The sequence below is a fragment of the Cannabis sativa genome, chromosome 4 (assembly GCF_029168945.1).
Source record: "Cannabis sativa cultivar Pink pepper isolate KNU-18-1 chromosome 4, ASM2916894v1, whole genome shotgun sequence".
In the NCBI taxonomy this organism is placed as follows: domain Eukaryota; kingdom Viridiplantae; phylum Streptophyta; class Magnoliopsida; order Rosales; family Cannabaceae; genus Cannabis; species Cannabis sativa.
Genome location: NC_083604.1, coordinates 1,044,381 through 1,069,494, shown reverse-complemented (window position 1 = coordinate 1,069,494; position 25,114 = coordinate 1,044,381).

Below are 25,114 nucleotides of genomic sequence, written 5' to 3'. Positions count from 1 at the left end.
TCACTTTTCTCTTGGACACGTTGAGAGAAAAATTAGTTTTCTTGCACTAACGATCGTTTTAATCGAAATAGTGAAAATCTCACATTCTGATAGTGGTACCCCTTTTTGAAATGTGGCCCGGACAAATCTCGGAATATTTTTTGCCACTAGTCACAATCAATTTGTACTACTAAGAAATGAATATGAAGAATGGTTTTGGGTTAAAATTTGTTGAAATGGCCCCCTAATTGAAAATATTCTTCTTTTCAGGGGAAATTTTTACAAGTTTTTTCCTTACTCTTACACTCGTTAGTTATCTATTAAAATCTTAACCTACACATCTCCAAAGATCATGAAATTTCACGGCAGCCTAGCCAAGACCGTTGTGCATCACTTTTCTCTTGGACACGTTGAGAGAAAAATTAGTTTTCTTGCACTAACGATCGTTTTAATCGAAATAGTGAAAATCTCACATTCTGATAGTGGTACCCCTTTGTGAAATGTAGCCCGGACCAATCTCGGAATATTTTTTGCCACTAGTCACAATCAATTTGTACTACTAAGAAATGAATATGAAGAATGGTTTTGGGTTAAAATTTGTTGAAATGGCCCCCTAATTGAAAATATTCTTCTTTTCAGGGGAAATTTTAACAAGTTTTTTCCTTACTCTTACACTCGTTAGTTATCTGTTAAAATCTCAACCTACACATCTCCAAAGATCATGAAATTTCACTGGGGCCTAGCCAAGACCGTTGTGCATCACTTTTCTCTTGGACACGTTGAGAGAAAAATTAGTTTTCTTGCACTAACGATCGTTTTAATCGAAATAGTGAAAATCTCACATTTCTGATAGTGGTACCCCTTTGTGAAATGTGGCCCGGACCAATCTCGGAATTTTTTTGCCACTAGTCACAATCAATTTGTACTACTAAGAAATGAATATGAAGAATGGTTTTGGGTTAAAATTTGTTGAAATGGCCCCCTAATTGAAAATATTCTTCTTTTCAGGGTAAATTTTAACAAGTTTTTTCCTTACTCTTACACTCGTTAGTTATCTGTTAAAATCTCAACCTACACATCTCCAAAGATCATGAAATTTCACGAAGGCCTAGCCAAGACCGTTGTGCATCACTTTTCTCTTGGACACGTTGAGAGAAAAATTAGTTTTCTTGCACTAACGATCGTTTTAATCGAAATAGTGAAAATCTCACAAATCTGATAGTGGTACCCCTTTGTGAAATGTGGACCGGACCAATCTCGGAATATTTTTTGCCACTAGTCACAATCAATTTGTACTACTAAGAAATGAATATGAAGAATGGTTTTGGGTTAAAATTTGTTGAAATGGCCCCCTAATTGAAAATATTCTTCTTTTCAGGGGAAATTTTTACAAGTTTTTTCCTTACTCTTACACTCGTTAGTTATCTATTAAAATCTTAACCTACACATCTCCAAAGATCATGAAATTTCACGGGGGCCTAGCCAAGACCGTTGTGCATCACTTTTCTCTTGGACACGTTGAGAGAAAAATTAGTTTTCTTGCACTAACGATCGTTTTAATCGAAATAGTGAAAATCTCACATTTCTGATAGTGGTACCCCTTTGTGAAATGTGGCCCAGACCAATCTCGGAATTTTTTTTGCCACTAGTCACAATCAATTTGTACTACTAAGAAATGAATATGAAGAATGGTTTTGGGTTAAAATTTGTTGAAATGGCCCCCTAATTGAAAATATTCTTCTTTCAGGGGAAATTTTAACAAGTTTTTTCCTTACTCTTACACTCGTTAGTTATCTGTTAAAATCTCAACCTACACATCTCCAAAGATCATGAAATTTCACGGGGGCCTAGCCAAGACCGTTGTGCATCACTTTTCTCTTGGACACGTTGAGAGAAAAATTAGTTTTCTTGCACTAACGATCGTTTTAATCGAAATAGTGAAAATCTCACATTTCTGATAGTGGTACCCCTTTGTGAAATGTGGCCCAGACCAATCTCGGAATTTTTTTTGCCACTAGTCACAATCAATTTGTACTACTAAGAAATGAATATGAAGAATGGTTTTGGGTTAAAATTTGTTGAAATGGCCCCCTAATTGAAAATATTCTTCTTTTCAGGGGAAATTTTAACAAGTTTTTTCCTTACTCTTACACTCGTTAGTTATCTATTAAAATCTCAACCTACACATCTCCAAAGATCATGAAATTTCACGGGGCCTAGCCAAGACCGTTGTGCATCACTTTTCTCTTGGACACGTTGAGAGAAAAATTAGTTTTCTTGCACTAACGATCGTTTTAATCGAAATAGTGAAAATCTCACATTTCTGATAGTGGTACCCCTTTGTGAAATGTGGCCCGGACCAATCTCGGAATATTTTTTGCCACTAGTCACAATCAATTTGTACTACTAAGAAATGAATATGAAGAATGGTTTTGGGTTAAAATTTGTTGAAATGGCCCCCTAATTGAAAATATTCTTCTTTTCAGGGGAAATTTTAACAAGTTTTTTCCTTACTCTTACACTCGTTAGTTATCTATTAAAATCTCAACCTACACATCTCCAAAGATCATGAAATTTCACGGGGCCTAGCCAAGACCGTTGTGCATCACTTTTCTCTTGGACACGTTGAGAGAAAAATTAGTTTTCTTGCACTAACGATCGTTTTAATCGAAATAGTGAAAATCTCACATTTCTGATAGTGGTACCCCTTTGTGAAATGTGGCCCGGACCAATCTCGGAATTTTTTTTGCCACTAGTCACAATCAATTTGTACTACTAAGAAATGAATATGAAGAATGGTTTTGGGTTAAAATTTGTTGAAATGGCCCCCTAATTGAAAATATTCTTCTTTTCAGGGTAAATTTTTACAAGTTTTTTCCTTACTCTTACACTCGTTAGTTATCTATTAAAATCTCAACCTACACATCTCCAAAGATCATGAAATTTCACGAAGGCCTAGCCAAGACCGTTGTGCATCACTTTTCTCTTGGACACGTTGAGAGAAAAATTAGTTTTCTTGCACTAACGATCGTTTTAATCGAAATAGTGAAAATCTCACATTTCTGATAGTGGTACCCCTTTGTGAAATGTGGCCCGGACCAATCTCGGAATATTTTTTGCCACTAGTCACAATCAATTTGTACTACTAAGAAATGAATATGAAGAATGGTTTTGGGTTAAAATTTGTTGAAATGGCCCCCTAATTGAAAATATTCTTCTTTTCAGGGGAAATTTTTACAAGTTTTTTCCTTACTCTTACACTCGTTAGTTATCTATTAAAATCTTAACCTACACATCTCCAAAGATCATGAAATTTCACGGGGGCCTAGCCAAGACCGTTGTGCATCACTTTTCTCTTGGACACGTTGAGAGAAAAATTAGTTTTCTTGCACTAACGATCGTTTTAATCGAAATAGTGAAAATCTCACATTTCTGATAGTGGTACCCCTTTGTGAAATGTGGCCCGGACCAATCTCGGAATTTTTTTGCCACTAGTCACAATCAATTTGTAATACTAAGAAATGAATATGAAGAATGGTTTTGGGTTAAAATTTGTTGAAATGGCCCCCTAATTGAAAATATTCTTCTTTTCAGGGTAAATTTTTACAAGTTTTTTCCTTACTCTTACACTCGTTAGTTATCTGTTAAAATCTCAACCTACACATCTCCATAGATCATGAAATTTCACGAAGGCCTAGCCAAGACCGTTGTGCATCACTTTTCTCTTGGACACGTTGAGAGAAAAATTATTTTTCTGGCACTAACAATCGTTTTAATCGAAATAGTGAAAATCTCACAAATTTTGATAGTGGTACCCCTTTTTGAAATGTGGCCCGGACAAATCTCGGAATATTTTTTGCCACTAGTCACAATCAATTTGTACTACTAAGAAATGAATATGAAGAATGGTTTTGGGTTAAAATTTGTTGAAATGGCCCCCTAATTGAAAATATTCTTCTTTTCAGGGGAAATTTTTACAAGTTTTTTCCTTACTCTTACACTCGTTAGTTATCTATTAAAATCTTAACCTACACATCTCCAAAGATCATGAAATTTCACGGGGGCCTAGCCAAGAACGTTGTGCATCACTTTTCTCTTGGACACGTTGAGAGAAAAATTAGTTTTCTTGCACTAACGATCGTTTTAATCGAAATAGTTAAAATCTCACATTTCTGATAGTGGTACCCCTTTGTGAAATGTGGCCCGGACCAATCTCGGAATATTTTTTGCCACTAGTCACAATCAATTTGTACTACTATGAAATGTATATGAAGAATGGTTTTGGGTTAAAATTTGTTAAAATGGCCCCCTAATTGAAAATATTCTTCTTTTCAGGGGAAATTTTAACAAGTTTTTTCCTTACTCTTACACTCGTTAGTTATCTGTTAAAATCTCAACCTACACATCTCCAAAGATCATGAAATTTCACGGGCGCCTAGCCAAGACCGTTGTGCATCACTTTTCTCTTGGACACGTTGAGAGAAAAATTAGTTTTCTTGCACTAACGATCGTTTTAATCGAAATAGTGAAAATCTCACATTTCTGATAGTGGTACCCCTTTGTGAAATGTGGCCCGGACCAATCTCGGAATTTTTTTTGCCACTAGTCACAATCAATTTGTACTACTAAGAAATGAATATGAAGAATTGTTTTGGGTTAAAATTTGTTGAAATGGCCCCCTAATTGAAAATATTCTTCTTTTCAGGGTAAATTTTAACAAGTTTTTTCCTTACTCTTACACTCGTTAGTTATCTGTTAAAATCTCAACCTACACATCTCTAAAGATCATGAAATTTCACGAAGGCCTAGCCAAGACCGTTGTGCATCACTTTTCTCTTGGACACGTTGAGAGAAAAATTAGTTTTCTTGCACTAACGATCGTTTTAATCGAAATAGTGAAAATCTCACATTTCTGATAGTGGTACCCCTTTGTGAAATGTGGCCCTCGGAATTTTTTTTGCCACTAGTCACAATCAATTTGTACTACTAAGAAATGTATATGAAGAATGGTTTTGGGTTAAAATTTGTTGAAATGGCCCCCTAATTGAAAATATTCTTCTTTTCAGGGGAAATTTTAACAAGTTTTTTCCTTACTCTTACACTCGTTAGTTATCTATTAAAATCTCAACCTACACATCTCCAAAGATCATGAAATTTCAGGGAGGCCTAGCCAAGACCGTTGTGCATCACTTTTCTCTTGGACACGTTGAGAGAAAAATTAGTTTTCTTGCACTAACGATCGTTTTAATCGAAATAGTGAAAATCTCACATTTCTGATAGTGGTACCCCTTTGTGAAATGTGGCCCGGACCAATCTCGGAATATTTTTTGCCACTAGTCACAATCAATTTGTACTACTAAGAAATGAATATGAAGAATGGTTTTGGGTTAAAATTTGTTGAAATGGCCCCCTAATTGAAAATATTCTTCTTTTCAGGGGAAATTTTAACAAGTTTTTTCCTTACTCTTACACTCCTTAGTTATCTATTAAAATCTCAACCTACACATCTCCAAAGATCATGAAATTTCGAGGGGGCCTAGCCAAGACCGTTGTGCATCACTTTTCTCTTGGACACGTTGAGAGAAAAATTAGTTTTCTTGCACTAACGATCGTTTTAATCGAAATAGTGAAAATCTCACATTTCTGATAGTGGTACCCCTTTGTGAAATGTGGCCCGGACCAATCTCGGAATTTTTTTTGCCACTAGTCACAATCAATTTGTACTACTAAGAAATGAATATGAAGAATGGTTTTGGGTTAAAATTTGTTGAAATGGCCCCCTAATTGAAAATATTCTTCTTTTCAGGGGAAATTTTAACAAGTTTTTTCCTTACTCTTACACTCGTTAGTTATCCGTTAAAATCTCAACCTACACATCTCCAAAGATCATGAAATTTCACGGGGGCCTAGCCAAGACCGTTGTGCATCACTTTTCTCTTGGACACGTTGAGAGAAAAATTAGTTTTCTTGCACTAACGATCGTTTTAATCGAAATAGTGAAAATCTCACATTTCTGATAGTGGTACCCCTTTGTGAAATGTGGTCCGGACCAATCTCGGAATTTTTTTTGCCACTAGTCACAATCAATTTGTACTACTAAGAAATGAATATGAAGAATGGTTTTGGGTTAAAATTTGTTGAAATGGCCCCCTAATTGAAAATATTCTTCTTTCAGGGGAAATTTTAACAAGTTTTTTCCTTACTCTTACACTCGTTAGTTATCTATTAAAATCTCAACCTACACATCTCCAAAGATCATGAAATTTCACGGGGGCCTAGCCAAGACCGTTGTGCATCACTTTTCTCTTGGACACGTTGAGAGAAAAATTAGTTTTCTTGCACTAACGATCGTTTTAATCGAAATAGTGAAAATCTCACATTTCTGATAGTGGTACCCCTTTGTGAAATGTGGCACGGACCAATCTCGGAATTTTTTTTGCCACTAGTCACAATCAATTTGTACTACTAAGAAATGAATATGAAGAATTGTTTTGGGTTAAAATTTGTTGAAATGGCCCCTAATTGAAAATATTCTTCTTTTCAGGGGAAATTTTAACAAGTTTTTTCCTTACTCTTACACTCGTTAGTTATCTGTTAAAATCTCAACCTACACATCTCCAAAGATCATGAAATTTCACGGGGGCCTAGCCAAGACCGTTGTGCATCACTTTTCTCTTGGACACGTTGAGAGAAAAATTAGTTTTCTTGCACTAACGATCGTTTTAATCGAAATAGTGAAAATCTCACATTTCTGATAGTGGTACCCCTTTGTGAAATGTGGCCCGGACCAATCTCGGAATTTTTTTTGCCACTAGTCACAATCAATTTGTACTACTAAGAAATGAATATGAAGAATGGTTTTGGGTTAAAATTTGTTGAAATGGCCCCCTAATTGAAAATATTCTTCTTTTCAGGGTAAATTTTAACAAGTTTTTTCCTTACTCTTACACTCGTTAGTTATCATTTAAAATCTCAACCTACACATCTCCAAAGATCATGAAATTTCACGAAGGCCTAGCCAAGACCGTTGTGCATCACTTTTCTCTTGGACACGTTGAGAGAAAAATTAGTTTTCTTGCACTAACGATCGTTTTAATCGAAATAGTGAAAATCTCACATTCTGATAGTGGTACCCCTTTGTGAAATGTGGCCCGGACCAATCTCGGAATATTTTTTGCCACTAGTCACAATCAATTTGTACTACTAAGAAATGAATATGAAGAATGGTTTTGGGTTAAAATTTGTTGAAATGGCCCCCTAATTGAAAATATTCTTCTTTTCAGGGTAAATTTTTACAAGTTTTTTCCTTACTCTTACACTCGTTAGTTATCTATTAAAATCTCAACCTACACATCTCCAAAGATCATGAAATTTCACGGGGGCCTAGCCAAGACCGTTGTGCATCACTTTTCTCTTGGACACGTTGAGAGAAAAATTAGTTTTCTTGCACTAACGATCGTTTTAATCGAAATAGTGAAAATCTCACATTTCTGATAGTGGTACCCCTTTGTGAAATGTGGCCCGGACCAATCTCGGAATATTTTTTGCCACTAGTCACAATCAATTTGTACTACTATGAAATGTATATGAAGAATGGTTTTGGGTTAAAATTTGTTGAAATGGCCCCCTAATTGAAAATATTCTTCTTTTCAGGGGAAATTTTAACAAGTTTTTTCCTTACTCTTACACTCGTTAGTTATCTATTAAAATCTCAACCTACACATCTCCAAAGATCATGAAATTTCACGAGGGATTAGCCAAGACCGTTGTGCATCACTTTTCTCTTGGACACGTTGAGAGAAAAATTAGTTTTCTTGCACTAACGATCGTTTTAATCGAAATAGTGAAAATCTCACATTTCTGATAGTGGTACCCCTTTGTGAAATGTGGCCCGGACCAATCTCGGAATTTTTTTTGCCACTAGTCACAATCAATTTGTACTACTAAGAAATGAATATGAAGAATTGTTTTGGGTTAAAATTTGTTGAAATGGCCCCCTAATTGAAAATATTCTTCTTTTCAGGGGAAATTTTAACAAGTTTTTTCCTTACTCTTACACTCGTTAGTTATCTGTTAAAATCTCAACCTACACATCTCCAAAGATCATGAAATTTCACGGGGCCCTAGCCAAGACCGTTGTGCATCACTTTTCTCTTGGACACGTTGGGAGAAAAATTAGTTTTCTTGCACTAACGATCGTTTTAATCGAAATAGTGAAAATGTCACATTTCTGATAGTGGTACCCCTTTGTGAAATGTGGCCCGGACAAATCTCGGAATTTTTTTTGCCACTAATCACAATCAATTTGTACTACTAAGAAATGAATATGAAGAATGGTTTTGGGTTAAAATTTGTTGAAATGGCCCCCTAATTGAAAATATTCTTCTTTTCAGGGGAAATTTTAACAAGTTTTTTCCTTACTCTTACACTCGTTAGTAATCTATTAAAATCTTAACCTACACATCTCCAAAGATCATGAAATTTCACGGGGGCCTAGCCAAGACCGTTGTGCATCACTTTTCTCTTGGACACGTTAAGACAAAAATTAGTTTTCTTGCACTAACGATCGTTTTAATCGAAATAGTGAAAATCTCACATTTCTAATAGTGGTACCCCTTTGTGAAATGTGGCCCGGACCAATCTCGGAATTTTTTTTGCCACTAGTCACAATCAATTTGTACTACTAAGAAATGAATATGAAGAATGGTTTTGGGTTAAAATTTGTTGAAATGGCCCCCTAATTGAAAATATTCTTCTTTTCAGGGGAAATTTTAACAAGTTTTTTCTTTACTCTTACACTCGTTAGTTATCTGTAAAAATCTCAACCTACACATCTCCAAAGATCATGAAATTTCACGGGGGCCTAGCCAAGACCGTTGTGCATCACTTTTCTCTTGGACACGTTGAGAGAAAAATTAGTTTTCTTGCACTAACGATCGTTTTAATCGAAATAGTGAAAATCTCACATTTCTGATAGTGGTACCCCTTTGTGAAATGTAGCCCGGACCAATCTCGGAATTTTTTTTGCCACTAGTCACAATCAATTTGTACTACTAAGAAATGAATATGAAGAATTGTTTTGGGTTAAAATTTGTTGAAATGGCCCCCTAATTGAAAATATTCTTCTTTTCAAGGTAAATTTTAACAAGTTTTTTCCATACTCTTACACTCGTTAGTTATCTGTTAAAATCTCAACCTACACATCTCCAAAGATCATGAAATTTCACGGGGGCCTAGCCAAGACCGTTGTGCATCACTTTTCTCTTGGACACGTTGAGAGAAAAATTAGTTTTCTTGCACTAACGATCGTTTTAATCGAAATAGTGAAAATCTCAAAAATTTTGATAGTGGTAACCTTTTTTGAAATGTGGCCCGGGCCAATCTCGGAATTTTTTTTGACACTAGTCACAATCAATTTGTACTACTAAGAAATGAATATGAAGAATGGTTTTGGGTTAAAATTTGTTGAAATGGCCCCCTAATTGAAAATATTCTTCTTTTCAGGGTAAATTTTTACAAGTTTTTTCCTTACTCTTACACTCGTTAGTTATCTGTTAAAATCTCTACCTACACATCTCCAAAGATCATGAATTTTCACGGGGGCCTAGCCAAGACCGTTGTGCATCACTTTTCTCTTGGACACGTTGAGAGAAAAATTAGTTTTCTTGCACTAACGATCGTTTTAATCGAAATAGTGAAAATCTCACATTTCTGATAGTGGTACCCCTTTGTGAAATGTGGCCCGGACCAATCTCGGAATATTTTTTGCCACTAGTCACAATCAATTTGTACTACTATGAAATGTATATGAAGAATGGTTTTGGGTTAAAATTTGTTGAAATGGCCCCCTAATTGAAAATATTCTTCTTTTCAGGGGAAATTTTAACAAGTTTTTTCCTTACTCTTACACTCGTTAGTCATCTGTTAAAATCTCAACGTACACATCTCCAAAGATCATGAAATTTCACGGGGGGCTAGCCAAGACCGTTGTGCATCACTTTTCTCTTGGACACGTTGAGAGAAAAATTAGTTTTCTTGCACTAACGATCGTTTTAATCGAAATAGTGAAAATCTCACATTTCTGATAGTGGTACCCCTTTGTGAAATGTGGCCCGGACCAATATCGGAATTTTTTTTGCCACTAGTCACAATCAATTTGTACTACTAAGAAATGAATATGAAGAATGGTTTTGTGTTAAAATTTTTTGAAATGGCCCCCTAATTGAAAATATTCTTCTTTTCAGGGTAAATTTTTATAAGTTTTTTCCTTACTCTTACACTCGTTAGTTATCTGTTAAAATCTCATCCTACACATCTCCAAAGATCATAAATTTTCACGGGGGCCTAGCCAAGACCGTTGTGCATCACTTTTCTCTTGGACACGTTGAGAGAAAAATTAGTTTTCTTGCACTAACGATCGTTTTAATCGAAATAGTGAAAATCTCACATTTCTGATAGTGGTACCCCTTTGTGAAATGTGGCCCGGACCAATCTCGGAATATTTTTTGCCAGTAGTCACAATCAATTTGTACTACTATGAAATGTATATGAATAATGGTTTTGGGTTAAAATTTGTTGAAATGGCCCCCTAATTGAAAATATCCTTCTTTTCAGGGGAAATTTTAACAAGTTTTTCCTTACTCTTACACTCGTTAGTTATCTGTTAAAATCTCAACCTACACATCTCCAAAGATCATAAAATTTCACGGGGGCCTAGCCAAGACCATTGTGCATCACTTTTCTCTTGGACACGTTGAGAGAAAAATTAGTTTTCTTGCACTAACGATCGTTTTAATCCAAATAGACAAAATCTCACATTTCCTATAGTGGTACCCCTTTGTGAAATGTGGCCCGGACCAATCTCGGAATTTTTTTTTCTACTAGTCACAATCAATTTGTACTACTAAGAAATGAATATGAAGAATGGTTTTGTGTTAAAATTTGTTGAAATGGCCCCCTAATTGAAAATATTCTTCTTTTCAGGGTAAATTTTTACAAGTTTTTTCCTTACTCTTACACTCGTTAGTTATCTGTTAAAATCTCAACCTACACATCTCCAAAGATCATGAAATTTCACGGGGTCTTAGCCAAGACCGTTGTGCATCACTTTTCTCTTGGACACGTTGAGAGAAAAATTAGTTTTCTTGCACTAACGATCGTTTTAATCGAAATAGTGAAAATCTCACATTTCTGATAGTGGTACCCCTTTGTGAAATGTGGCCCGGACCAATCTCGGAATATTTTTTGCCAGTAGTCACAATCAATTTGTACTACTATGAAATGTATATGAAGAATGGTTTTGGGTTAAAATTTGTTGAAATGGCCCCCTAATTGAAAATATTCTTCTTTTCAGGGTAAATTTTAACAAGTTTTTTCCTTACTCTTACACTCGTTAGTTATCTGTTAAAATCTCAACCTACACATCTCTAAAGATCATGAAATTTCACGAAGGCCTAGCCAAGACCGTTGTGCATCACTTTTCTCTTGGACACGTTGAGAGAAAAATTAGTTTTCTTGCACTAACGATCGTTTTAATCGAAATAGTGAAAATCTCACATTTCTGATAGTGGTACCCCTTTGTGAAAAGTGGCCCGGACCAATCTCGGAATATTTTTTGCCAGTAGTCACAACCAATTTGTACTACTATGAAATGTATATGAAGAATGGTTTTGGGTTAAAATTTGTTGAAATGGCCCCCTAATTGAAAATATTCTTCTTTTCAGGGGAAATTTTAACAAGTTTTTTCCATACTCTTACACTCGTTAGTTATCTGTTAAAATCTCAACCTACACATCTCCAAAGATCATGAAATTTCACGGGGGCCTAGCCAAGACTGTTGTGCATCACTTTTCTCTTGGACACGTTGAGAGAAAAATTAGTTTTCTGGCACTAACGATCGTTTTAATCGAAATAGTGAAAATCTCAAAAATTTTGATAGTGGTAACCTTTTTTGAAATGTGGCCCGGGCCAATCTCGGAATTTTTTTTGACACTAGTCACAATCAATTTGTACTACTAAGAAATGAATATGAAGAATGGTTTTGGGTTAAAATTTGTTGAAATGGCCCCCTAATTGAAAATATTCTTCTTTTCAGGGTAAATTTTTACAAGTTTTTTCCTTACTCTTACACTCGTTAGTTATCTGTTAAAATCTCTACCTACACATCTCCAAAGATCATGAATTTTCACGGGGGCCTAGCCAAGACCGTTGTGCATCACTTTTCTCTTGGACACGTTGAGAGAAAAATTAGTTTTCTTGCACTAACGATCGTTTTAATCGAAATAGTGAAAATCTCACATTTCTGATAGTGGTACCCCTTTGTGAAATGTGGCCCGGACCAATCTCGGAATATTTTTTGCCACTAGTCACAATCAATTTGTACTACTATGAAATGTATATGAAGAATGGTTTTGGGTTAAAATTTGTTGAAATGGCCCCCTAATTGAAAATATTCTTCTTTTCAGGGGAAATTTTAACAAGTTTTTTCCTTACTCTTACACTCGTTAGTCATCTGTTAAAATCTCAACGTACACATCTCCAAAGATCATGAAATTTCACGGGGGCTAGCCAAGACCGTTGTGCATCACTTTTCTCTTGGACACGTTGAGAGAAAAATTAGTTTTCTTGCACTAACGATCGTTTTAATCGAAATAGTGAAAATCTCACATTTCTGATAGTGGTACCCCTTTGTGAAATGTGGCCCGGACCAATATCGGAATTTTTTTTGCCACTAGTCACAATCAATTTGTACTACTAAGAAATGAATATGAAGAATGGTTTTGTGTTAAAATTTTTTGAAATGGCCCCCTAATTGAAAATATTCTTCTTTTCAGGGTAAATTTTTATAAGTTTTTTCCTTACTCTTACACTCGTTAGTTATCTGTTAAAATCTCATCCTACACATCTCCAAAGATCATAAATTTTCACGGGGGCCTAGCCAAGACCGTTGTGCATCACTTTTCTCTTGGACACGTTGAGAGAAAAATTAGTTTTCTTGCACTAACGATCGTTTTAATCGAAATAGTGAAAATCTCACATTTCTGATAGTGGTACCCCTTTGTGAAATGTGGCCCGGACCAATCTCGGAATATTTTTTGCCAGTAGTCACAATCAATTTGTACTACTATGAAATGTATATGAATAATGGTTTTGGGTTAAAATTTGTTGAAATGGCCCCCTAATTGAAAATATCCTTCTTTTCAGGGGAAATTTTAACAAGTTTTTTCCTTACTCTTACACTCGTTAGTTATCTGTTAAAATCTCAACCTACACATCTCCAAAGATCATAAAATTTCACGGGGGCCTAGCCAAGACCATTGTGCATCACTTTTCTCTTGGACACGTTGAGAGAAAAATTAGTTTTCTTGCACTAACGATCGTTTTAATCCAAATAGACAAAATCTCACATTTCCTATAGTGGTACCCCTTTGTGAAATGTGGCCCGGACCAATCTCGGAATTTTTTTTTCTACTAGTCACAATCAATTTGTACTACTAAGAAATGAATATGAAGAATGGTTTTGTGTTAAAATTTGTTGAAATGGCCCCCTAATTGAAAATATTCTTCTTTTCAGGGTAAATTTTTACAAGTTTTTTCCTTACTCTTACACTCGTTAGTTATCTGTTAAAATCTCAACCTACACATCTCCAAAGATCATGAAATTTCACGGGGTCTTAGCCAAGACCGTTGTGCATCACTTTTCTCTTGGACACGTTGAGAGAAAAATTAGTTTTCTTGCACTAACGATCGTTTTAATCGAAATAGTGAAAATCTCACATTTCTGATAGTGGTACCCCTTTGTGAAATGTGGCCCGGACCAATCTCGGAATATTTTTTGCCACTAGTCACAATCAATTTGTACTACTATGAAATGTATATGAAGAATGGTTTTGGGTTAAAATTTGTTGAAATGGCCCCCTAATTGAAAATATTATTCTTTTCAGGGTAAATTTTAACAAGTTTTTTCCTTACTCTTACACTCGTTAGTTATCTGTTAAAATCTCAACCTACACATCTCTAAAGATCATGAAATTTCACGAAGGCCTAGCCAAGACCGTTGTGCATCACTTTTCTCTTGGACACGTTGAGAGAAAAATTAGTTTTCTTGCACTAACGATCGTTTTAATCGAAATAGTGAAAATCTCACATTTCTGATAGTGGTACCCCTTTGTGAAAAGTGGCCCGGACCAATCTCGGAATATTTTTTGCCAGTAGTCACAACCAATTTGTACTACTATGAAATGTATATGAAGAATGGTTTTGGGTTAAAATTTGTTGAAATGGCCCCCTAATTGAAAATATTCTTCTTTTCAGGGGAAATTTTAACAAGTTTTTTCCTTGCTCTTACACTCGTTAGTTATCTATTAAAATCTTAACCTACACATCTCCAAAGATCATGAAATTTCAGGGGGGCCTAGCCAAGACCGTTGTGCATCACTTTTCTCTTGGACACGTTGAGAGAAAAATTAGTTTTCTTGCACTAACGATCGTTTTAATCGAAATAGTGAAAATCTCACATTTCTGATAGTGGTACCCCTTTGTGAAATGTGGCCCGGACCAATCTCGGAATTTTTTTTGCCACTAGTCACAATCAATTTGTACTACTAAGAAATGAATATGAAGAATTGTTTTGGGTTAAAATTTGTTGAAATGGCCCCCTAATTGAAAATATTCTTCTTTTCAGGGGAAATTTTAACAAGTTTTTTCCTTACTCTTACACTCGTTAGTTATCTGTTAAAATCTCAACCTACACATCTCCAAAGATCATGAAATTTCACGGGGCCCTAGCCAAGACCGTTGTGCATCACTTTTCTCTTGGACACGTTGAGAGAAAAATTAGTTTTCTTGCACTAACGATCGTTTTAATCGAAATAGTGAAAATGTCACATTTCTGATAGTGGTACCCCTTTGTGAAATGTGGCCCGGACAAATCTCGGAATTTTTTTTGCCACTAGTCACAATCAATTTGTACTACTAAGAAATGAATATGAAGAATGGTTTTGGGTTAAAATTTGTTGAAATGGCCCCCTAATTGAAAATATTCTTCTTTTCAGGGGAAATTTTAACAAGTTTTTTCCTTACTCTTACACTCGTTAGTAATCTATTAAAATCTTAACCTACACATCTCCAAAGATCATGAAATTTCACGGGGGCCTAGCCAAGACCGTTGTGCATCACTTTTCTCTTGGACACGTTAAGACAAAAATTTTTTTTCTTGCACTAACGATCGTTTTAATCGAAATAGTGAAAATCTCACATTTCTAATAGTGGTACCCCTTTGTGAAATGTGGCCCGGACCAATCTCGGAATTTTTTTTGCCACTAGTCACAATCAATTTGTACTACTAAGAAATGAATATGAAGAATGGTTTTGGGTTAAAATTTGTTGAAATGGCCCCCTAATTGAAAATATTCTTCTTTCAGGGGAAATTTTAACAAGTTTTTTCCTTACTCTTACACTCGTTAGTTATCTGTTAAAATCTCAACCTACACATCTCCAAAGATCATGAAATTTCACGGGGGCCTAGCCAAGACCGTTGTGCATCACTTTTCTCTTGGACACGTTGAGAGAAAAATTAGTTTTCTTGCACTAACGATCGTTTTAATCGAAATAGTGAAAATCTCACATTTCTGATAGTGGTACCCCTTTGTGAAATGTGGCACGGACCAATCTCGGAATATTTTTTGCCACTAGTCACAATCAATTTGTACTACTAAGAAATGAATATGAAGAATGGTTTTGGGTTAAAATTTGTTGAAATGGCCCCCTAATTGAAAATATTCTTCTTTTCAAGGTAAATTTTAACAAGTTTTTTCCTTACTCTTACACTCGTTAGTTATCTGTTAAAATCTCAACCTACACATCTCCAAAGATCATGAAATTTCACGAAGGCCTAGCCAAGACCGTTGTGCATCACTTTTCTCTTGGACACGTTGAGAGAAAAATTAGTTTTCTTGCACTAACGATCGTTTTAATCGAAATAGTGAAAATCTCACAAATTTTGATAGTGGTACCCTTTTGTGAAATGTGGCCCGGACCAATCTCGGAATTTTTTTTGCCACTAGTCACAATCAATTTGTACTACTAAGAAATGAATATGAAGAATGGTTTTGGGTTAAAATTTGTTGAAATGGCCCCCTAATTGAAAATATTCTTCTTTTCAGGGTAAATTTTTACAAGTTTTTTCCTTACTCTTACACTCGTTAGTTATCTGTTAAAATCTATACCTACACATCTCCAAAGATCATGAAATTTTGAGGGGGCCTAGCCAAGACCGTTGTGCATCACTTTTCTCTTGGACACGTTGAGAGAAAAATTAGTTTTCTTGCACTAACGATCGTTTTAATCGAAATAGTGAAAATCTCACATTTCTGATAGTGGTACCCCTTTGTGAAATGTGGCCCGGACCAATCTCGGAATATTTTTTGCCACTAGTCACAATCAATTTGTACTACTATGAAATGTATATGAAGAATGGTTTTGGGTTAAAATTTGTTGAAATGGCCCCCTAATTGAAAATATTCTTCTTTTCAGGGGAAATTTTAACAAGTTTTTTCCTTACTCTTACACTCGTTAGTTATCTGTTAAAATCTCAACCTACACATCTCCAAAGATCATGAAATTTCACGGGGGCCTAGCCAAGACCGTTGTGCATCACTTTTCTCTTGGACACGTTGAGAGAAAAATTAGTTTTCTTGCACTAACGATCGTTTTAATCGAAATAGTGAAAATCTCACATTTCTGATAGTGGTACCCCTTTGTGAAATGTGGCCCGGACCAATCTCGGAATTTTTTTTGCCACTAGTCACAATCAATTTGTACTACTAAGAAATGAATATGAAGAATGGTTTTGGGTTAAAATTTGTTGAAATGGCCCCCTAATTGAAAATATTCTTCTTTTCAGGGTAAATTTTAACAAGTTTTTTCCTTACTCTTACACTCGTTAGTTATCATTTAAAATCTCAACCTACACATCTCCAAAGATCATAAAATTTCACGGGGGCCTAGCCAAGACCGTTGTGCATCACTTTTCTCTTGGACACGTTGAGAGAAAAATTAGTTTTCTTGCACTAACGATCGTTTTAATCGAAATAGTGAAAATCTCACATTTCTGATAGTGGTACCCCTTTGTGAAATGTGGCCCGGACCAATCTCGGAATATTTTTTGCCACTAGTCACAATCAATTTGTACTACTATGAAATGTATATGAAGAATGGTTTTGGGTTAAAATTTGTTGAAATGGCCCCCTAATTGAAAATATTCTTCTTTTCAGGGGAAATTTTAACAAGTTTTTTCCTTACTCTTACACTCGTTAGTTATCTGTTAAAATCTCAACCTACACATCTCCAAAGATCATGAAATTTCACGGGGGCCTAGCCAAGACCGTTGTGCATCACTTTTCTCTTGGACACGTTGAGAGAAAAATTAGTTTTCTTGCACTAACGATCGTTTTAATCGAAATAGTGACAATCTCACATTTCTGATAGTGGTACCCCTTTGTGAAATGTGGCCTGGACCAATCTCGGAATATTTTTTGCCACTAGTCACAATCAATTTGTACTACTAAGAAATGAATATGAAGAATGGTTTTGGGTTAAAATTTGTTGAAATGGCCCCCTAATTGAAAATATTCTTCTTTTCATGGTAAATTTTAACAAGTTTTTTCCTTACTCTTACACTCGTTAGTTATCTGTTAAAATCTCAACCTACACATCTCCAAAGATCATGAAATTTCACGGGGGCCTAGCCAAGACCGTTGTGCATCACTTTTCTCTTGGACACGTTGAGAGAAAAATTAGTTTTCTTGCACTAACGATCGTTTTAATCGAAATAGTGAAAATCTCACATTTCTGATAGTGGTACCCCTTTGTGAAATGTGGCCCGGACCAATCTCGGAATTTTTTTTGCCACTAGTCACAATCAATTTGTACTACTAAGAAATGAATATGAAGAATGGTTTTGGGTTAAAATTTGTTGAAATGGCCCCCTAATTGAAAATATTCTTCTTTTCAGGGTAAATTTTAACAAGTTTTTTCCTTACTCTTACACTCGTTAGTTATCTGTTAAAATCTCAACCTACACATCTCCAAAGATCATGAAATTTCACGGGGTCTTAGCCAAGACCGTTGTGCATCACTTTTCTCTTGGACACGTTGAGAGAAAAATTAGTTTTCTTGCACTAACGATCGTTTTAATCGAAATAGTGAAAATCTCACATTTCTGATAGTGGTACCCCTTTGTGAAATGTGGCCGGACCAATATCGGAATTTTTTTCGCCACTAGTCACAATCAATTTGTACTACTAAGAAATGAATATGAAGAATGGTTTTGTGTTAAAATTTTTTGAAATGGCCCCCTAATTGAAAATATTCTTCTTTTCAGGGTAAATTTTTATAAGTTTTTTCCTTACTCTTACACTCGTTAGTTATCTGTTAAAATCTCATCCTACACATCTCCAAAGATCATAAATTTTCACGGGGGCCTAGCCAAGACCGTTGTGCATCACTTTTCTCTTGGACACGTTGAGAGAAAAATTAGTTTTCTTGCACTAACGATCGTTTTAATCGAAATAGTGAAAATCTCACATTTCTGATAGTGGTACCCCTTTGTGAAATGTGGCCCGGACCAATCTCGGAATATTTTTTGCCAGTAGTCACAATCAATTTGTACTACTATGAAATGTATATGAATAATGGTTTTGGGTTAAAATTTGTTGAAATGGCCCCCTAATTGAAAATATCCTTCTTTTCAGGGGAAATTTTAACAAGTTTTTTCCTTACTCTTACACTCGTTAGTTATCTGTTAAAATCTCAACCTACACATCTCCAAAGATCATAAAATTTCACGGGGGCCTAGCCAAGACCATTGTGCTTCACTTTTCTCTTGGACACGTTGAGAGAAAAATTAGTTTTCTTGCACTAACGATCGTTTTAATCCAAATAGACAAAATCTCACATTTCCTATAGTGGTACCCCTTTGTGAAATGTGGCCCGGACCAATCTCGGAATTTTTTTTTCTACTAGTCACAATCAATTTGTACTACTAAGAAATGAATATGAAGAATGGTTTTGTGTTAAAATTTGTTGAAATGGCCCCCTAATTGAAAATATTCTTCTTTTCAGGGTAAATTTTTACAAGTTTTTTCCTTACTCTTACACTCGTTAGTTATCTGTTAAAATCTCAACCTACACATCTCCAAAGATCATGAAATTTCACGGGGTCTTAGCCAAGACCGTTGTGCATCACTTTTCTCTTGGACACGTTGAGAGAAAAATTAGTTTTCTTGCACTAACGATCGTTTTAATCGAAATAGTGAAAATCTCACATTTCTGATAGTGGTACCCCTTTGTGAAATGTGGCCCGGACCAATCTCGGAATATTTTTTGCCAGTAGTCACAATCAATTTGTACTACTATGAAATGTATATGAAGAATGGTTTTGGGTTAAAATTTGTTGAAATGGCCCCCTAATTGAAAATATTCTTCTTTTCAGGGCAAATTTTAACAAGTTTTTTCCTTACTCTTACACTCGTTAGTTATCTTTTAAAATCTCAACCTACACATCTCCAAAGATCATAAAATTTCACGGGGGCCTAGCCAAGACCGTTGTGCATCACTTTTCTCTTGGACACGTTGAGAGAAAAATTAGTTTTCTTGCACTAACGATCGTTTTAATCCAAATAGACAACATCTCACATTTCTGATAGTGGTACCCCTTTGTGAAATGTGGCCCGGACCAATCTCGGAATTTTTTTTGCCACTAGTCACAATCAATTTGTACTACTAAGAAATGAATATGAAGAATGGTTTTGTGTTAAAATTTTTTGAAATGGCCCCCTAATTGAAAATATTCTTCTTTTCAGGGTAAATTTTTACAAGTTTTTTCCTTACTCTTACACTCGTTAGTTATCTGTTAAAATCTCAACCTACACATCTCCAAAGATCATGAATTTTCACGGGGGCCTAGCCAAGACCGTTGTGCATCACTTTTCTCTTGGACACGTTGAGAGAAAAATTAGTTTTCTTGCACTAACGATCGTTTTAATCGAAATAGTGAAAATCTCACATTTCTGATAGTGGTACCCCTTTGTGAAATGTGGCCCGGACCAATCTCGGAATATTTTTTGCCACTAGTCACAATCAATTTGTACTACTATGAAATGTATATGAAGAATGGTTTTGGGTTAAAATTTGTTGAAATGGCCCCCTAATTGAAAATATTCTTCTTTTCAGGGCAAATTTTAACAAGTTTTTTCCTTACTCTTACACTCGTTAGTTATCTGTTAAAATCTCAACCTACACATCTCCAAAGATCATAAAATTTCACGGGGGCCTAGCCAAGACCATTGTGCATCACTTTTCTCTTGGACACGTTGAGAGAAAAATTAGTTTTCTTGCACTAACGATCGTTTTAATCCAAATAGACAAAATCTCACATTTCTGATAGTGGTACCCCTTTGTGAAATGTGGCCCGGACCAATCTCGGAATTTTTTTTTCTACTAGTCACAATCAATTTGTACTACTAAGAAATGAATATGAAGAATGGTTTTGTGTTAAAATTTGTTGAAATGGCCCCCTAATTGAAAATATTCTTCTTTTCAGGGTAAATTTTTACAAGTTTTTTTCTTACTCTTACACTCGTTAGTTATCTGTTAAAATCTCAACCTACACATCTCCAAAGATCATGAAATTTCACGGGGTCTTAGCCAAGACCGTTGTGCATCACTTTTCTCTTGGACACGTTGAGAGAAAAATTAGTTTTCTTGCACTAACGATCGTTTTAATCGAAATAGTGAAAATCTCACATTTCTGATAGTGGTACCCCTTTGTGAAATGTGGCCCGGACCAATCTCGGAATTTTTTTTGCCACTAGTCACAATCAATTTGTACTACTATGAAATGTATATGAAGAATGGTTTTGGGTTAAAATTTGTTGAAATGGCCCCCTAATTGAAAATATTCTTCTTTTCAGGGCAAATTTTAACAAGTTTTTTCCTTACTCTTACACTCGTTAGTTATCTGTTAAAATCTCAACCTACACATCTCCAAAGATCATAAAATTTCACGGGGGCCTAGCCAAGACCGTTGTGCATCACTTTTCTCTTGGACACGTTGAGAGAAAAATTAGTTTTCTTGCACTAACGATCGTTTTAATCCAAATAGACAAAATCTCACATTTCTGATAGTGGTACCCCTTTGTGAAATGTGGCCCGGACCAATCTCGGAATTTTTTTTGCCACTAGTCACAATCAATTTGTACTACTAAGAAATGAATATGAAGAATGGTTTTGTGTTAAAATTTGTTGAAATGGCCCCCTAATTGAAAATATTCTTCTTTTCAGGGTAAATTTTTACAAGTTTTTTCCTTACTCTTACACTCGTTAGTTATCTGTTAAAATCTCAACCTACACATCTCCAAAGATCATGAAATTTCACGGGGGCCTAGCCAAGACCGTTTTGCATCACGTTTCTCTTGGACACATTGAGAGAAAAATTATTTTTCTTGCACTAACGATCGTTTTAATCGAAATAGTGAAAATCTCACATTTCTGATAGTGGTACCCCTTTGTGAAATGTGGCCCGGACCAATCTCGGAATTTTTTTTGCCACTAGTCACAATCAATTTGTACTACTAAGAAATGAATATGAAGAATGGTTTTGTGTTAAAATTTTTTGAAATGGCCCCCTAATTGAAAATATTCTTCTTTTCAGGGTAAATTTTTTACAAGTTTTTTCCTTACTCTTACACTCGTTAGTTATCTGTTAAAATCTCAACCTACACATCTCCAAATATCATGAATTTTCACGGGGGCCTAGCCAAGACCGTTGTGCATCACTTTTCTCTTGGACACGTTGAGAGAAAAATTAGTTTTCTTGCACTAACGATCGTTTTAATCGAAATAGTGAAAATCTCACATTTCTGATAGTGGTACCCCTTTGTGAAATGTGGCCCGGACCAATCTCGGAATATTTTTTGCCAGTAGTCACAACCAATTTGTACTACTATGAAATGTATATGAAGAATGGTTTTGGGTTAAAATTTGTTGAAATGGCCCCTAATTGAAAATATTCTTCTTTTCAGGGGAAACTTTAACAAGTTTTTTCCTTACTCTTACACTCGTTAGTTATCTGTTAAAATCTCAACCTACACATCTCCAAAGATCATGAAATTTCACGGGGTCTTAGCCAAGACCGTTGTGCATCACTTTTCTCTTGGACACGTTGAGAGAAAAATTAGTTTTCTTGCACTAACGATCGTTTTAATCGAAATAGTGAAAATCTCACATTTCTGATAGTGGTACCCCTTTGTGAAATGTGGCCCGGACCAATCTCGGAATTTTTTTTGCCACTAGTCACAATCAATTTGTACTACTATGAAATGTATATGAAGAATGGTTTTGGGTTAAAATTTGTTGAAATGGCCCCCTAATTGAAAATATTCTTCTTTTCAGGGCAAATTTTAACAAGTTTTTTCCTTACTCTTACACTCGTTAGTTATCTGTTAAAATCTCAACCTACACATCTCCAAAGATCATAAAATTTCACGGGGGCCTAGCCAAGACCGTTGTGCATCACTTTTCTCTTGGACACGTTGAGAGAAAAATTAGTTTTCTTGCACTAACGATCGTTTTAATCCAAATAGACAAAATCTCACATTTCTGATAGTGGTACCCCTTTGTGAAATGTGGCCCGGACCAATCTCGGAATTTTTTTTGCCACTAGTCACAATCAATTTGTACTACTAAGAAATGAATATGAAGAATGGTTTTGTGTTAAAATTTGTTGAAATGGCCCCCTAATTGAAAATATTCTTCTTTTCAGGGTAAATTTTTACAAGTTTTTTCCTTACTCTTACACTCGTTAGTTATCTGTTAAAATCTCAACCTACACATCTCCAAAGATCATGAAATTTCACGGGGGCCTAGCCAAGACCGTTTTGCATCACGTTTCTCTTGGACACATTGAGAGAAAAATTATTTTTCTTGCACTAACGATCGTTTTAATCGAAATAGTGAAAATCTCACATTTCTGATAGTGGTACCCCTTTGTGAAATGTGGCCCGGACCAATCTCGGAATTTTTTTTGCCACTAGTCACAATCAATTTGTACTACTAAGAAATGAATATGAAGAATGGTTTTGTGTTAAAATTTTTTGAAATGGCCCCCTAATTGAAAATATTCTTCTTTTCAGGGTAAATTTTTACAAGTTTTTTCCTTACTCTTACACTCGTTAGTTATCTGTTAAAATCTCAACCTACACATCTCCAAATATCATGAATTTTCACGGGGGCCTAGCCAAGACCGTTGTGCATCACTTTTCTCTTGGACACGTTGAGAGAAAAATTAGTTTTCTTGCACTAACGATCGTTTTAATCGAAATAGTGAAAATCTCACATTTCTGATAGTGGTACCCCTTTGTGAAATGTGGCCCGGACCAATCTCGGAATATTTTTTGCCAGTAGTCACAACCAATTTGTACTACTATGAAATGTATATGAAGAATGGTTTTGGGTTAAAATTTGTTGAAATGGCCCCTAATTGAAAATATTCTTCTTTTCAGGGGAAACTTTAACAAGTTTTTTCCTTACTCTTACACTCGTTAGTTATCTGTTAAAATCTCAACCTACACATCTCCAAAGATCATAAAATTTCACGGGGGCCTAGCCAAGACCGTTGTGCATCACTTTTCTCTTGGACACGTTGAGAGAAAAATTAGTTTTCTTGCACTAACAATCGTTTTAATCCAAATAGACAAAATCTCACATTTCTGATAGTGGTACCCCTTTGTGAAATGTGGCCCGGACCAATCTCAGAATTTTTTTTGTCACTAGTCACAATCAATTTGTACTACTAAATAATGAATATGAAGAATGGTTTTGTGTTAAAATTTTTTGAAATGGCCCCCTAATTGAAAATATTCTTCTTTTCAGGGTAAATTTTTACAAGTTTTTTCCTTACTCTTACACTCGTTAGTTATCTGTTAAAATCTCAACCTACACATCTCCAAAGATCATGAAATTTCACGGGGGCCTAGCCAAGACCGTTTTGCATCACGTTTCTCTTGGACACATTGAGAGAAAAATTAGTTTTCTTGCACTAACGATCGTTTTAATCGAAATAGTGAAAATCTCACATTTCTGATAGTGGTACCCCTTTGTGAAATGTGGCCCGGACCAATCTCGGAATTTTTTTTGCCACTAGTCACAATCAATTTGTACTACTAAGAAATGAATATGAAGAATGGTTTTGTGTTAAAAATTTTTGAAATGGCCCCCTAATTGAAAATATTCTTCTTTTCAGGGTAAATTTTTACAAGTTTTTTCCTTACTCTTACACTCGTTAGTTATCTGTTAAAATCTCAACCTACACATCTCCAAAGATCATGAATTTTCACGGGGGCCTAGCCAAGACCGTTGTGCATCACTTTTCTCTTGGACACGTTGAGAGAAAAATTAGTTTTCTTGCACTAACGATCGTTTTAATCGAAATAGTGAAAATCTCACATTTCTGATAGTGGTACCCCTTTGTGAAATGTGACCCGGACCAATCTCGGAATATTTTTTGCCAGTAGTCACAATCAATTTGTACTACAATGAAATGTATATGAAGAATGGTTTTGGGTTAAAATTTGTTGAAATGGCCCCCTAATTGAAAATATTCTTCTTTTCAGGGCAAATTTTAACAAGTTTTTTCCTTACTCTTACACTCGTTAGTTATCTGTTAAAATCTCAACCTACACATCTCCAAAGATCATAAAATTTCACGGGGGCCTAGCCAAGACCATTGTGCATCACTTTTCTCTTGGACACGTTGAGAGAAAAATTAGTTTTCTTGCACTAACGATCGTTTTAATCCAAATAGACAAAATCTCACATTTCTGATAGCGGTACCCCTTTGTGAAATGTGGCCCGGACCAATCTCGGAATTTTTTTTTCTACTAGTCACAATCAATTTGTACTACTAAGAAATGAATATGAAGAATGGTTTTGTGTTAAAATTTGTTGAAATGGCCCCCTAATTGAAAATATTCTTCTTTTCAGGGTAAATTTTTACAAGTTTTTTCCTTACTCTTACACTCGTTAGTTATCTGTTAAAATCTCAACCTACACATCTCCAAAGATCATGAAATTTCAC